Raw genomic sequence first — 14,769 nt, forward strand, 5'->3', positions numbered from 1 at the left:
AACATCAATGACAATATACAATTCAATAATTTTTTTCAACACAATTATCTTCTAAGCACTTAAGTCTATTTTTTGCATCCTTACACTAGGAAAATTTTCTACCCTTCTTCATTTTCTCATAGCAATCATATGTGAATGGAGGCCCTACTCTTAGAAAATGTAGAGATTTTACACAATAATCTATCACAAATCTCATTTATGTTCTTTCTCTTGGCCCTATATCAATTATCACTTTTAGAAGGGTCAATCCCTAAGATTCATGTATAGGCAATACCCATACCAATATAGGGATGATTTGAAGCCTTATTTTTCTATGTTTTGACATTTTTTCATTGTTTTGATACCATGCTACTCATTAAAATTTTATTTGTGATAATTTATATAAATATTTTTCTTGCCAATTTCATAATTCTATTTAGCATTCTAATTTCTAATAAGTAATTTGATATTCAAGGTTTAATAAGTTAATGTTCATTGCTCAATATTTAAGTATTTAGTATTTGAGATTTGGAATTTTTTAATTTTATTTCTTAGTAGTCTTATACATATTTCTATAACTAGCATTTTAGGTACTATATATGTTGTATATATTATATATGGTGTTGTCACAATCACCGTCCCCCCATTGTCCCCAAATTTGGACCTTTTGTCCCCATGTCCTAATATCCCTGATGACTAGTGCAATTATGAAAATAACCAATCCAAATAAGATAAAAATATTCAGAATCTCTTTTCCAAAATGTGACATGTATTCCCCCACCTATCCCTTGAAGTTCATTGCCAAACATGGTCCCTATTGTCCTCTAGCCATAATTGATTTTTGTCTCCTCCTCTATTGTTGTCCAAATGTATAGCCTATTTTCTTTCCTTCCAAAAAAATTCCCAAAAAAACATCTCTCCCAAGGCTTTAAATATATACATGTATTTTTTTAAATGTTTCATATAGATCTTTATTGTCGAATTCCTCTTATTATAGAACTTTGAGTTCTTTGGTGAAAAGTAACACATAGAACCATCCAAATTATGACCTAATCATATACCATTTTAAACCATAATAATAATTTATTTGGATCTTCTTATTCAATTTTTATAACATGTCCATATAAATCTTTGATTAAGACTACAATCCTACCCTAACCTTTATTGATTTTAAACCCTTAATTCTATCAGGATTAACCACAAATAGAAATAACAATTACATGCAATTATAAAAAATATCAAAAAGTAATAAATTGCACATAAGAGAACACAAGACACAAGAATTTAATGTGCTTCACCCAATCCTTGGGCTACATCCACCAACAACAAGTCCAATATTATTATTATCTAGTTATTACAATCTACAATCCCTTACAACTCAATACCACCACAAGAAGCTACAACCACTATACATTATGAAATCCCTAACCCTAAGCCATTTTATACAAGCTTTTACCACTTAAAAAATTAGGTTAGAATAAGTCATCCAATAGAAAAAAAGTAGCCTATTCCTTTTACAATAGTGAGTCATTTTTAGCTTCAGGGCTGTTGCCCCCGCAAAACCCCTGTAGAAATAATCTAGGGGGAAAATACACCAAATAAACATTTGATTCTGATTAGGCTCCACATTAGAATAATCTCCCACTCAGAGACTAATTAGACTCAACAACAATAACCTCCCACTTGGAGACTGATCATAGCACTGCTAAACCTATAGCTCCCACTGGAATATCAAACCACCCTGGACTCTGTTGTTCATTTATTTTGTCCAGTCTAGAAGACCAATCAAAGTTGAAGAGGAGTTCAAATTCTCCCTTTTTACTTCCTTGGTAAATAAATATGTTGGATTATCATATGTATGTATCTTCTCCAGCTTTAACTCTCCATCATCCAAAACTGATCGAATGAAATGGTACTGCAATTGTATGTGTTTTGTCTTTGAATGAAGAGCAAAATTCTTCACGAGATGAATGACACTCTAGCTATTTGTAAATAAATAATCATCCCTCTGTGGGTGTCCCAATTCTTCCACGAAGAACTCAAGCCATATCATCTCCTTGGTTACCTCTATAGTAGCAACATACTTTATCTTTATAGTGGACAAAGTATCCACCTTCTGTAGTCAAGAAACCCAAATCATTGTTGCCTCACCAATAGTAAATATATAACCTATAGTACTCCACCTAGTATCAATATCCCCTGCCAAATTTGAGTCAACATAGCCCTGTGAATTAGTAGTAGAGCCCTCAAAGTGTAAACACTTACTAGATGTTCCTCAAATACCTATGAATCCATTTAATTGCATTCCAATGCTCAATCCCTAGATGACTCATATACCCACTAAAAAATCCCACTACATGTGCAATATCTGGCATAGTACATACCATGGCACACATCAATCTTTCTATAACTAAAGCTTAGGGTACCTTGGACATCTTATCCTCCTCTTCTTGTGTCTTTGGACACATCTCCTTAGTCAACATCAAATGACCAGGGAAAGGTGTGCTAACAACTTTAGCATTCTCCATAGAGAAACATTGCAACACCTTTGTAATATAATTAGCCCGAGATAAAGTCAATTTCCTATTTTTCTTATCTTTGCAAATCTTCATACAAAGGATTTGTTTTTCTGCCCTAAAATCCTTCATAGAAAATGAATATGCTAACTGTTGTTTTAACCCCTCAATATGATCCATGTTAGACCTAGCTACAAGTATATCATCAACATATAAACATAAAATAATGTATTTGTTATCATCTAACCTCTTTAAATAGACACAATGGTCAGAATGACACCGAGTATAACCATGCTCATTAATAAAATTGTCAAGTTTAATATACTATTGCCGAGGGGCTTACTTCAAGCCATATAAATTTTTCTTCAGTTTACACACTAGATTCTCTTTATCTTTGACCTCAAATCCCTATGGTTGTACCATATATATTTATTAATCACCATACATAAAAGTTATTTTAACATCAAGTTGCTTCAAATACAAATTTTTAGTAGTCACAATACTTAAAATAATGTAAATAGAAGTCATTTTAACAACAGGAGATAATATCTCATCAAAATAAATGCCCTTTTTCTATGCAAATCCTTTTACCATTATCATGGATTTAAATACTTTCTTACCTCCATCCTCTTCTTTCAACCTATAAACACATTTATTCTTTAAAGTCCATAAATACCTATAGAAAACTTGCATAAGTCCCATGTTTGATTTTTCACCAAGGAGTCCATTTCTTCTTTCAATGTAGACTCTCATTGAATCTTTGTATCCACCAGCACAACTTCATCATAACATTCAGGTTCACCAACATCAGTTAGTAAAATAGACTACAAGGAGGGAGAAAATATTTCTAGAGGTCTACTTAGCCTTGTTAACCATCTAACATTCACTTGGGTGTGTGGTATTTGTTGTTCCAGTTGTTGCAGAGCATGATGTACTACTGAAACATCATCTTTTGGAGTATCATCCAACACTACATAATAATTATCTTTCTTCTCATGATGTTGCAAAAGATCTTTGAACAACACTTTCTCATTGAATATGACATCCCTGCTTCTTATAATTTTACAATTTTCAAAATTCCAAAGCCTATAACCAAATTAATTAATGTTATTTCTAACAAATATACACTTCTTTGACTTAGCTTCCAACTTGGTTCTATTTTCAAAATCAATGTGTGCAAATGCTTCACAACCAAAGGTTTTGAGAAAAAAATAACTCAACTTCTTATCAATCCATGCTTCCTTTGGAATACTATAGTCCAAAGGAGTAAAGGGACCTCTATTAATCAAATATACAATAGTATTGACAACCTCAACCCATATGTTTAAGAGAAGCCCATCATGCAACCTTTTACTCCTTGCACACTGCATTATTGTCTTGTTCATGCGTTTAGCCACTCCATTTTCTCGTGGAGTCCTTGAAATAATTTTTTGTTTATGAATACCATTAGAGGAACAATAATATTCAAATTATTTGTTGCAATACTCACAACCATTATCAAGTTTAAGAAATTTTAATCTCTTACTAGTCCCATTTTCAACCAAGCATTTCCATTTCTTAAAAGTATGAAATACATCAGATTTTTGTCTAAGGAAATAAACCCATACTTTTCTAGTTGCATCATCAATAAATGTAACATAATAATGAGATCCACCAAGGGAAGATACCTGAGCTGGTCCCCATACATCTATATGCACAAGCTCTAATTTCTCATTTTTCTTTTCCTTCCCACTCTTCACAAAAATCACTCTCTTTTATTTTCCATACACACAACTTTCATAGAAATCCATATTGACACATTTTAGACCTGGTAAAACTTTCTTTGAATGAATTAATTTCATACCTTTCTCACTCATGTCCCCAATTTTGTTGTGCCATAATATTGTATCAAAATCTGCAACAACTATTTGTTCTCCCTGCTCAATTGCAGCAACTGTTCTTGAACATTCATTTTTCTTTAAAACAATTAAAGTAGAAGGAACAATATGACCTGTACAAAGATATAAGGTTCCCACTTTCACACCTTTTTCTACTACAAGGGAACATTTTGAAACTTTCCAATTTTTATCATTAAAAGTAACTATGCAACCCTCATCACCTAGTTTCCTTGCTAAAATTAAATTCCTACTCAGCCTTGGAACATGTCTTGCCTCTTGTAGTAGCTACTGATTCTCAATCTACAACTTAATCTTAAATTTTTCCTTTCCAATAATCTAATAGGGTTCATTATCCCCCAAATAAACATTGTTTCTGTAGATGTTTGTACCTAAAGGGCACATCAAAGTTGCCTTCACTCTCATTATCATAAGAATATGACCCCCCTTGAGCAAGGAGAAATTTCATTCGCTTATTGAATTTCATTATGATATTTTGACATTGAGTCATTCTCCTTGATTTAGACATACTAAATGTCTCACTTTCTTCTTCCATTCCTACATTTTCCTTGCTCGAGGAAGACAAATTTAACAAATACCTATTCATTGGTACCTACACTCCACAAAATAAGAGAGATAGGTAACAATGAGAGATGTTTTACAAATGGTAAAAGATAGTAAAAGACATTAATCTCTATGGGGTGTACTAACTTGTACCTGATGATCCATGAGACTTTATGGGATGCTCGGGAAAGGGCTTTAGGTTTCTACAATAGTAAATCATGATACATATACTCAAAATTTCATTGAATATTAGCATCACATATGAATTATAAATAGTAAAAGGTACATGACAAGTTAATCAAATTAGTCATTGATTTATCAAGAACTAATATTGAATAGCACAGGCATTGATCACATAACTGTACATTTCATTCTTCTCATTTATAATCAAACCCCCTCCAATTTTAGCTAATCAAACCCCCCATCATTGATATTATTATTCATCCATCTCATCATCAGGATCATCGTTATCATCGACATCATCACCCCCACTATCCTGGTCATCATTGTCATCAACATCATCATCATCATCATCATTGCAATTAGTAGAAGCATTTGTTGATCTCAGATTGGTTTTAACAAGTGAGTGTCAACACACTTATGTTATTTACTTAGTTCATGCCAAACAAGTAACATATGCCAAACAAAACATAAACAATGTCAAGTCATAGTGAGTGCCGAGCCACTCATGTGCTGAGTCCCTCAAGTGCCGAGCATATAGTATATGTTGAGTGACACAGGAGCCAAGTAAACAATGGATGCTGAGAAATGAAGGTGCTGAGTCACAATAGAAAGATTAATGCATGTTGAGTGTCAAAGAATTCAGATGTTGAGTGACACAGTTTTGACATATTTGTTTGTACTAGGACAAACAACTATGTAAACCATTTTAAAGCCGACTTAAGATTGAATTTTGATATTTTGGAGATAAGGACGAATCTCAAGTTGGATTCCCTATGTAATTACATGTATCCAATCAGAAAATGGGAAGGATTAAGTGACAAAATGGATGAATCTTAGCCATAGATTCATACCTAACCCTAAGTCACTAAGTCTTCTTAAGGAGGATGAAACCCTAAACTCTCTATGAGTGTGTAAGGAATTGAAGGAGAGAAGAGAGAATTTTGCATGCACAAACAGAGTATTCATGGTGACTTAGAAGTTATGAAGTAAAAGTACATTAGAAAATTAGTTAGAGCATAATAGAGGATAGAGAAGAGTATACGACATAGAGACATCAGATCAAGAAGGATCAAGAAGAGAAGTGTTTATAGGTGATCTGTTATTAGGCAAGCAAGTTCTAACCATAGGATCAATGCCGAGACATTATAATAGGTGATTTCAATCAAAATATCTTAACAAAGTAGTCATAACAGGCTGTATGAAGTCCTTTAACAGGGTACTTACTTAATTGTGAGTTAAAGTCTTTTAACAAGGCACACTTCTAACAGGGTGTTGAAATCCTCTAACAAGGTGAGATCTAATAGTCTTTGTAAGCCTTTAACATGGTAGAAATTTCATAGGGTAGATCATGACTCATGATCTAAACATTGTAACCTTCATTTGATACACTTTATTACTGTAGTAGTGAAGATTTGTGGGTGTCATCCAGTTTCTGGGTAATCATATATGGTGTTATGTGTGTGAATGGTTACATGTTTACATGATTTAGATGTATATGCTTTACATGTAATTTTAGCTAACTTATTGAATTTATGAGATGGATGTGTGGTGAAAGTTTTATGGATCCAAGTTTAAACTACTGATTCACCCCCCCTCTCAGAAGTTTACTTTTCCTATTGTAATTCCAACAATTGGTATCAGAGCTTTGTTCTCTGAAAGAGAAGCTTTACAAATTTGAGGAAAGATCTTGAAATGGAAGTCTACAAGTTGGGAAAGACTATTGAGAACTAGGAGATTGAAATACATCTCATACTACATCAACTGAATCAAGCAAGAGAAGATCTAAAGAATTCTTTGAAGAGAAGAAGAGAAATTTCCATTGTGGAGAATGAAACACAATACAAAGAGATAGACACTACTAAGCTATTTGCAAATGGATACTCTAATGAATTTGATGCAACAGTTGCAGATCTAATGGAAAAGAGTAGAGCCCAAGCAGAGGAAATCATAAATCTCAAATTAGAACAAGAATCACAAGTTATACTGCTATGTGAGGTGACTGAACATAAGAAGAAAGCCATGGAAGACACAACCATGATTGGAGAAGACAAAAGAATTTTGGCCAACATTTTGGAAGAGAAATCATCAAAACTAATCAAGATTTCCAACATACAATTGGATACTCTAAGTCACATGATGAATGCCAACTATGAATTGAATGCCAAGGACATTGAGATAACTACATTGAAGTTGCAGCATGACCTAAAGAGGAAAAAGGAATTTGCTGAAAGTTTCAACAAACCAAATGAAGCCATCAAATACTTTGAGCAATTATTGAGATCTCCTAGATCTAATAATGGTACATCTGGACTGGGTTACACAAGTACTGAAGGAGGAGAATCATCCAAAAGTGTAGAAGAAAGAAACAACAAAGGTAAGAACTCCAAACCCACTTGTCATAATTGTCATAAGAAAGGTCACACTGCTAATGTATGTAGGAGTAAGACTATAAATCATAATATCAAACCTAAGAACATGGTTCACTGCCATAAGTGTAACAAGCAAGGTCATCAAGCACATGAATGTAGAACCAAGACCATGCATACACAAAGATTTGAAGGATACTGCTACAACTGTTAGAAGTATGAACATAGAGCTTTTGAATGTAGATCAAAACCCATGTGGTCATCAAACAGGAAAAAAAAGGTAAGGAACAATGACAACTCTTATAACTGGGATTATAATACAAGATATAACTATCACTATTGTCAAGAATATGGACATATTCCTGAGAATTGTATTACAACACACTTGAGTGGTAACTATCAAAGATAGTTAAGTCAAACCACATGTTTCAGTTGTTTGAAGATTGGTCACATCAGTAGCTATTTTCCAACTAGGTCAAATGTACCAAATTGTGAATTTGATAAAGGCAAAGGCAAGGCAGATGTTGAACACATAAAAAATGAGATGAATAAGACATGGAAAAAGAAGGATGATTACAACACATCAAATGGAGAAGGGATCACTTCACCCAATGAGTCAGGTGATCACACCTTGTCAAACTAGGCAATCAAAAGGTATATGGGACTGATATTTAAAGGCTATATCATACATTAGTTCCAAAGGAAGCTAGTACTAAAAGGACTATGTTAGCATGAATAAAGATGCAAGATGTTGTTAGGAAATCAAGATGAATCTTTAAGTTTTTCATGTTGCCAAGCATGAAATAGTTCCTATGAGGGTCAAGTGAAATATTAGAAGATGCCAAGCTAACAATTTGGCTAGTTAAAGATGAGCTTGTAGTGGTTTCCAAGTAATGAAAATATCAGTGGATGCCGAGTGAGCCTAAAATTGGTTGATGCCGAGCTTACAATTGTGTAAGCACTTAGCATTAATTGAAGGGTTTTCAAAGGGTATCTGATCAATTTTAACTCATTTTTCATCATTTCAATTTTGACAAAGAGTGAGCAGAGTAGAAGGTGATCTGGAAATCCATCTAAGCAATTGTAGAAAGATCTAAGCAATAATTTTATGCTAGTTTGTCACATTTTACAAGTTATTTATCAAGAGTCGAGTTACATAGTTTAAAATTTCGTAAACCCCAGTTTCTCATTATGGCATCTAGTTTGAAGAATGTAGAAGGGAAGGAAGTTTTGAACATTTAGTTAGTAAGTAATGAAATCAAGAAACCCATTTTAAAAGCCATTCCTAACATTGCGTATAAGCAAGACCCTTTTGGTGCATTATCAATGATTCTACTCAATGTAATAATGGTGCAAGATGTAAGAAAATGCTATAACTATAAGATTTGTAGCATTGGTGACATGGAGATTAGGGAGGCATACAAAAAGCTTTATGATAATGGTGTTTTGAAGGAAGAGATCAAAATCATTTAGAGAAAGGGATTAACACGAGCCCTAGATTTTCCAAATGTATTCAAGACAGAGTGGATAAGGATAATGCTTAGCTGAATCTATGATGGTTCATTATGGCTGGACAATGGAACTATTAAAATAACTAAGAGAACAATCCATAGGGTTATTGGTTACCCAACCCTAGATTAGCCTAAGACATTGAGAAGTGATTCTAAGGAAGTGATTGAGAAGAACACTGGAGTTGTTTGGAACAAAAGAGGCATTACAATAGATACAATCAGTGATTCTCATATTAACTTTTCTATAAGGGTAATATCACACAAGTTCTATCAATCCAGTAGATTAAATATTGTGCCCTATATAGCTGTGGATGTGGGATATAAGATTGTAAAGAAAGATCATAAATATGATTTGGTAGAGCTACAATTACAATAATTGATGGAGAACCTTGGAGGAATCAGGAAAACTAAGAGTGCACAGTGCAAATTTGGTTCAATTTTGATTTGTATATTTTTTAATGTGCAAAACATATTCCCCTCATTTGGCACTATGGGATGGAAAACCAACATATTAGTTATAGTGTAGATTGGTGAGTATATTGAGCAGCTAGGAGAGAATTTTGAATCTCTAATGACAAGCTATTTCGAAGACTTCACGAAGTCAATGAAGGAAAGATTAAGAATGTCAGTATCCTTAGTTGAGAAACACTATAGTGATGTATGTTTTCTTGTGGATGCTAACTATACATTTGTGCAAGATGCTACATCAAGAGTAAGATGGTTGAGGCCACTTGGTTATGAAATAAATGTGGATGAAGCCTCTACAACCATCATAACTTTACAATCAGAAGAAGTAGATAAAAGTGCAAAGTTATTTGGAAACTGTGAGATGGTAAAATACAAAATTTCCATGGAATTATAAACACCCCTAACTTTGAGACAAGGCATGGGAGAAGATCATGAACAGGGAGAGACAAAAGGTGTTGAGGGAGAAGAAGCTGAGGAAGCACCTATTCCTGCCAAGCCAAAGAAAAGGAAGGCCAAGGCACAACCTATTGCAAGGGCTAAGAAATTTTTTAAACCAAGCCAAGCTAAGACCACTATACCTACTAAAAGAGACAACACATGTGCAACTATACAAAAGGCCAAGGAAAAAACAAAACAAATTGAACAAGTAGGTTAAGAGCAAAAGAGACCAAGAAGAAAGTATGCAACATAAGCATAGTCTAATGAAGAGAAAACAAAATCAGATGAAAACAAATAATTTAAGGTGGTGAGTCATAATCCTCTCTCAAATCTTGATAATTTATGTGAAAATGTTAGAAATAGTGCAGACCTATCATGATTTGGTATGTTGATTTTTGATAAATTGGGTAAAGTAGAGAAAAATCAAGTGGAGGAGACCATATATACCATGATGACAAAATTCAAGACAACTCCACTAGAGATTGCCAACTCAATGCCTAACAGCCTATATGATAGAGTTGAGAAAAAATGACATTATTGTCTAAACTTGGAGAAACAAATAAGAGAAACATCTCTAGCCTAAGTGATACCAAAACTAACAAAAACATATTGCTAACACTATGAAGAAGTATGCAGTTAGGTTTGTTACTAAATACAGAGCCTTCAACATTTTGCAAAACAACATTGTTGATGTTGTCAAGAAGACCACTCAGATGTGGAAAATTACTTATAGGTTGACAATAGTAAAGGAAGGAGAAGAAGAACCCATTGAAGTAAAGGATGATGAAGGAGATGATGACGAAGGTGACACAGTTGGAGGAGGAACAAAAAAGCAAGAAGATGACAAGGTAACAACTGAGCCTTAGAAGCCAGAAGGATAGAGCGTGCGAGACACACAATTATTGAGTGTTAGTCCTCCACATGTCACAAGTAAGACTACTAAGACTATAACAATCAAGGATGTTTTTGATCTATTAGCTCAAAACATCAATCCCCTTATTGCAGATGATTTGAAGAAGATCTTAGATTAGTCTACAATATAGGAAAAACTTTGTGACAATCCTATTTTGGTAAGTGTGGATGAGCTATAGAAATCAATGACTAATGTTGTAAGGGAAAAGGTAAATCCATAAGAGCCACCTTCTATCATCCCTCTAGTCACTAATGTACAACCTTTGGTAAATATACTAGAAGCCATATCAAATAAGGTTGATACAACTGCTAAGATTGATATTGTAGAAAAGAACATAGTGGAAGAACAAGTTAGTATTGTAAAAATAGGTCAGATAGACTTATCTGCACCTACTGCACAAGGACAAGGTGCAAATCAGGTCATTGTGGTAGAATAGGGCAAGCCTAAAGAGAATGAGATGATACCACAATTGAAGGAGCAAACTACCACCCAAGCCCTGGTAACCTTACTAGTATTTGGCACTCCATCAAGTCATACTCTTTAGAAGCCAAGCATAAATGCTACACCATTGTAGATTTCAGTGTCGAGCCCTAGTTCATCAAAGGCTGAATAAGTAATTCAATATGGAGACATAAGCCTTGATGAAGAGATAATTTTACCAAAATTTGATTTTGATACCATGACAATAGAACAAATGGGCATACTACAGCAGGCCCTAGCAAAGAAAAAGCATTAGGAAATTCTTAGAAGGGAGAAAAGGTAGAAGCAGGCACTTTAAGACATCAAAGACATCTTTTTAGATGCATTTAGTCTACCAACTCCAGACAAGAACAAGCCACTAATGGATCAATTGAAAAATATAGTGGAGAAGGTTAGTAATGAAGACCTAGATACAAATGCCAAATTACTTGAATAGTCATAAAAGAAGTTCCAAAACAAAGTAAATGCGAAAATATCTGGTGATATAGAACTACACAAGTTGCATTGGCAACTAAGGCTGAGGATGTGAAGAAGGTACTTGAGAACATATTCTCATTGTAAAAAAAATATGCAATCCAACACTCTTCACCCAAGAGACTAGAAGTCACATTCTAAGTTTGGAAAGCCAAATTTCTACATCAGGTGTAAGACTGCCCATGAAATCAACTCAGAATAAGAAGCATTTTAGGACATCGCTTCAAACACAAAGGCAGTTAGCTATATTAACAACATATGAGGCCAATATAAGGGCCAAACTGACTAGCATCCAAGAAAATTTCACCCCCCATATGGAAATAATGCACAAGGAGCTAGGCTATGCTAAAACCCTATTGAAGAAAGACCCCAATCTTTCTACGTTAGATGGTCTAGTTCACCTTGCTATCGAGCTTGCAATCCAAATCAAGTCATTTGATGTAGCATGTCAGAACTAGGATGCAACTCTTAAGATGATATTAGATGTCCATAAATCCTTTTTGGACAAACACACAACACTAGTACATTTGACCCTATTTTTAGACCAAAATTTTCAACCATCTATTAAAATGGGGTCAAATTGGTCAGAACATGCAAGGAAAAACATTTTATTTTTTAAATCCATGCTCATGTTGGTCAAAATTTTGACCAACACATATTTTTTCCTAAGTGTTGGTCAAAATTTTGACCAACATAGGCTTCATCATGTCAAAATGAAAAATCGTTCTATTTCGCACCTAGTCCAAGGTTTAGCCAGTGAATATTCCAATTTTGACTTCACCCACATCATGGCTTGTAGTCATTTGGAGCTCATAAGTGATCAGGCATCGAATTCCTTTCTATTTTTCCATTTCTATCTTTAATTCTTTCTCTTTTCATTCTCGGATTGATTAAATTTGTGTTGCCATTTACTTTCACACAGTTTAATGGGCATTGTGATTGTCAAAAACCTAACATGCAAAGATACCAACCAAAGGTTCACAAAATTGGTTCTTTCTTTGATGATCTTCAAGTTCACTATATCACCGACGAGGATAATTCCTATGAGTGCGCTCCTTCGTACAGGAATGCTTTATGTAGCTTGCTCTTTTACATGAAAATTTAGGGCTTTTTTTGGTTTGTTTTTTCCCTTTAGGGTTTCACAATTGAGAATGTAAGAGGAGGGCTTTTTTGCTGTGATGTGATGAATCAAGATGCATTGAGGTGCTTGACAGGCATTCCTTGCACGTATTTGATATTATGAGCTTCATCTATTAGGGTTTCTCAAAATTTGGTACTGGGCAGTCTGTTTGTATCTTGCTTTCTGATTCGTATTGTATATAATATATTTCAATACATATTTTCTCTTCTGTTGTAAATTTTGTGAACAATTTGTGCATGACTATGTTTGAAGACACTGATATGATATGTTGTTTCCAACCATCTACTTAAAAAATTTAGTTTTATATTACATGAATAAATAAGATAAAAAGTATGGTCTTGGGAAATCTATGACAATCTTGGTAAAGAGATTTCAAGGAATAAAGTGAAGAGAGGTTAATAATCTTTTGTGAGAGGTCCTTTCCGATTGATGGTTGGCATTTTTTCAAGGAACTGTGGATGAATGTTTGAAAAGACAACTTTATTTGCCTTGGAACTTTTATCAAGATTACATTGATTGAAAATTCAAAATGCGCATGTATCAAGATAGTTTGATAATGGGGCATGTGTACTTCCATGTAGTTATAGGATTATCTTGAGAAGTGCTAAGAGATTGTCTTTAACTCTATAAACTCCTCAACAGAATGAGGTGCTTGAGAGAAGAAGAAAGATTATTGTAGAGTTGGCTTGATGCATAAGGCACTTCCAAACTTCAAGGATCAAGTCATCAAAGAAAGATGGTTTCAACAATAAGGTTTTATGATGGTTATCAAACCAACAAGATTTGGAGTTATGATTTTTGTTTTGAGGATCATTCTATTTTGATTTATACGCTTAACAAAACAATAGTGAAAATGACATTTTTATGGCTCCAGACATAAAAGTTTTGGCATGTTGATTATTTGGGCTAAATTAATTAGCTTTTGAATATTGGCCTTGATTATGCACCCTATGTTTAACTTTATTCTTCATAGACAACTTCTAGAAATGAAGGTTCTCAACATATTGAAATCATGCTTCAAAACTTTTAGACTGGCACAAAGTTTCAGCTTAAACATAAATAATTGCAATGGATTTGAAAATTCAACACCCAAGCATCTAGAAATGTAGGAGTGAACAAGGATTGTTTCAAAATACAGATGCATTTTTTATGGTCAAATCTGGTCTGTGCTCTACTCCATCTATACACCTATTCTATGATATCCTCATGTTTTTTCTTGTAGAAATCATAGTTGTCCCTAGATTGTGAAAATTGTTGGTCCTAACAACATTTCTAAAATAAATATAAGGTTAGCCACTTGTTGTTTCAAGGACAGCCCTAGCAGCTTGTGTTTTTCATTCAACAACCAATTAGGCTTTAATAATCTTCACATAGCATTTATACCTTCTGTATTGGTGATTGATTTAGCCTTGTGTAGGGCTTACTCAATCTAATTTAGCATACCCTCACCTAGGGCATCCTCACTCTGATATCTAATGTTGAAACATTAGATGTAGGGAGTTTTGAATAGAAAACACTTCAATGAATTTATCTTTGGCATATTGGTGGTTGATACCTTATAGGCATTTAGAAATAATCAATTCTATGCTATTTTATTATCAACACAAGCAATATATCAACATAAGCAATACATGCCTATGTATACAAAGTATGTCTAAAATTATACCATTTATAACTTGTCATTCTGTACAGTCAAGAGAAATATACCTTCACTATTTCTATCAAGAACCATCCACGAACTTTAAAGATTAGATACATAATCCCCATTCACCAATAAATACAAGGTTGGCATTGTTTTGATACAATGACAATATTATTCTACCATAGAGTGTGGACAAGCCATAATTCAATTGGGAATTGTA

This window comes from Cupressus sempervirens, chromosome 8 (assembly GCF_028749045.1).
Source record: "Cupressus sempervirens isolate cs-2001-9-10 chromosome 8, ASM2874904v1, whole genome shotgun sequence".
Lineage (NCBI taxonomy): Eukaryota > Viridiplantae > Streptophyta > Pinopsida > Cupressales > Cupressaceae > Cupressus > Cupressus sempervirens.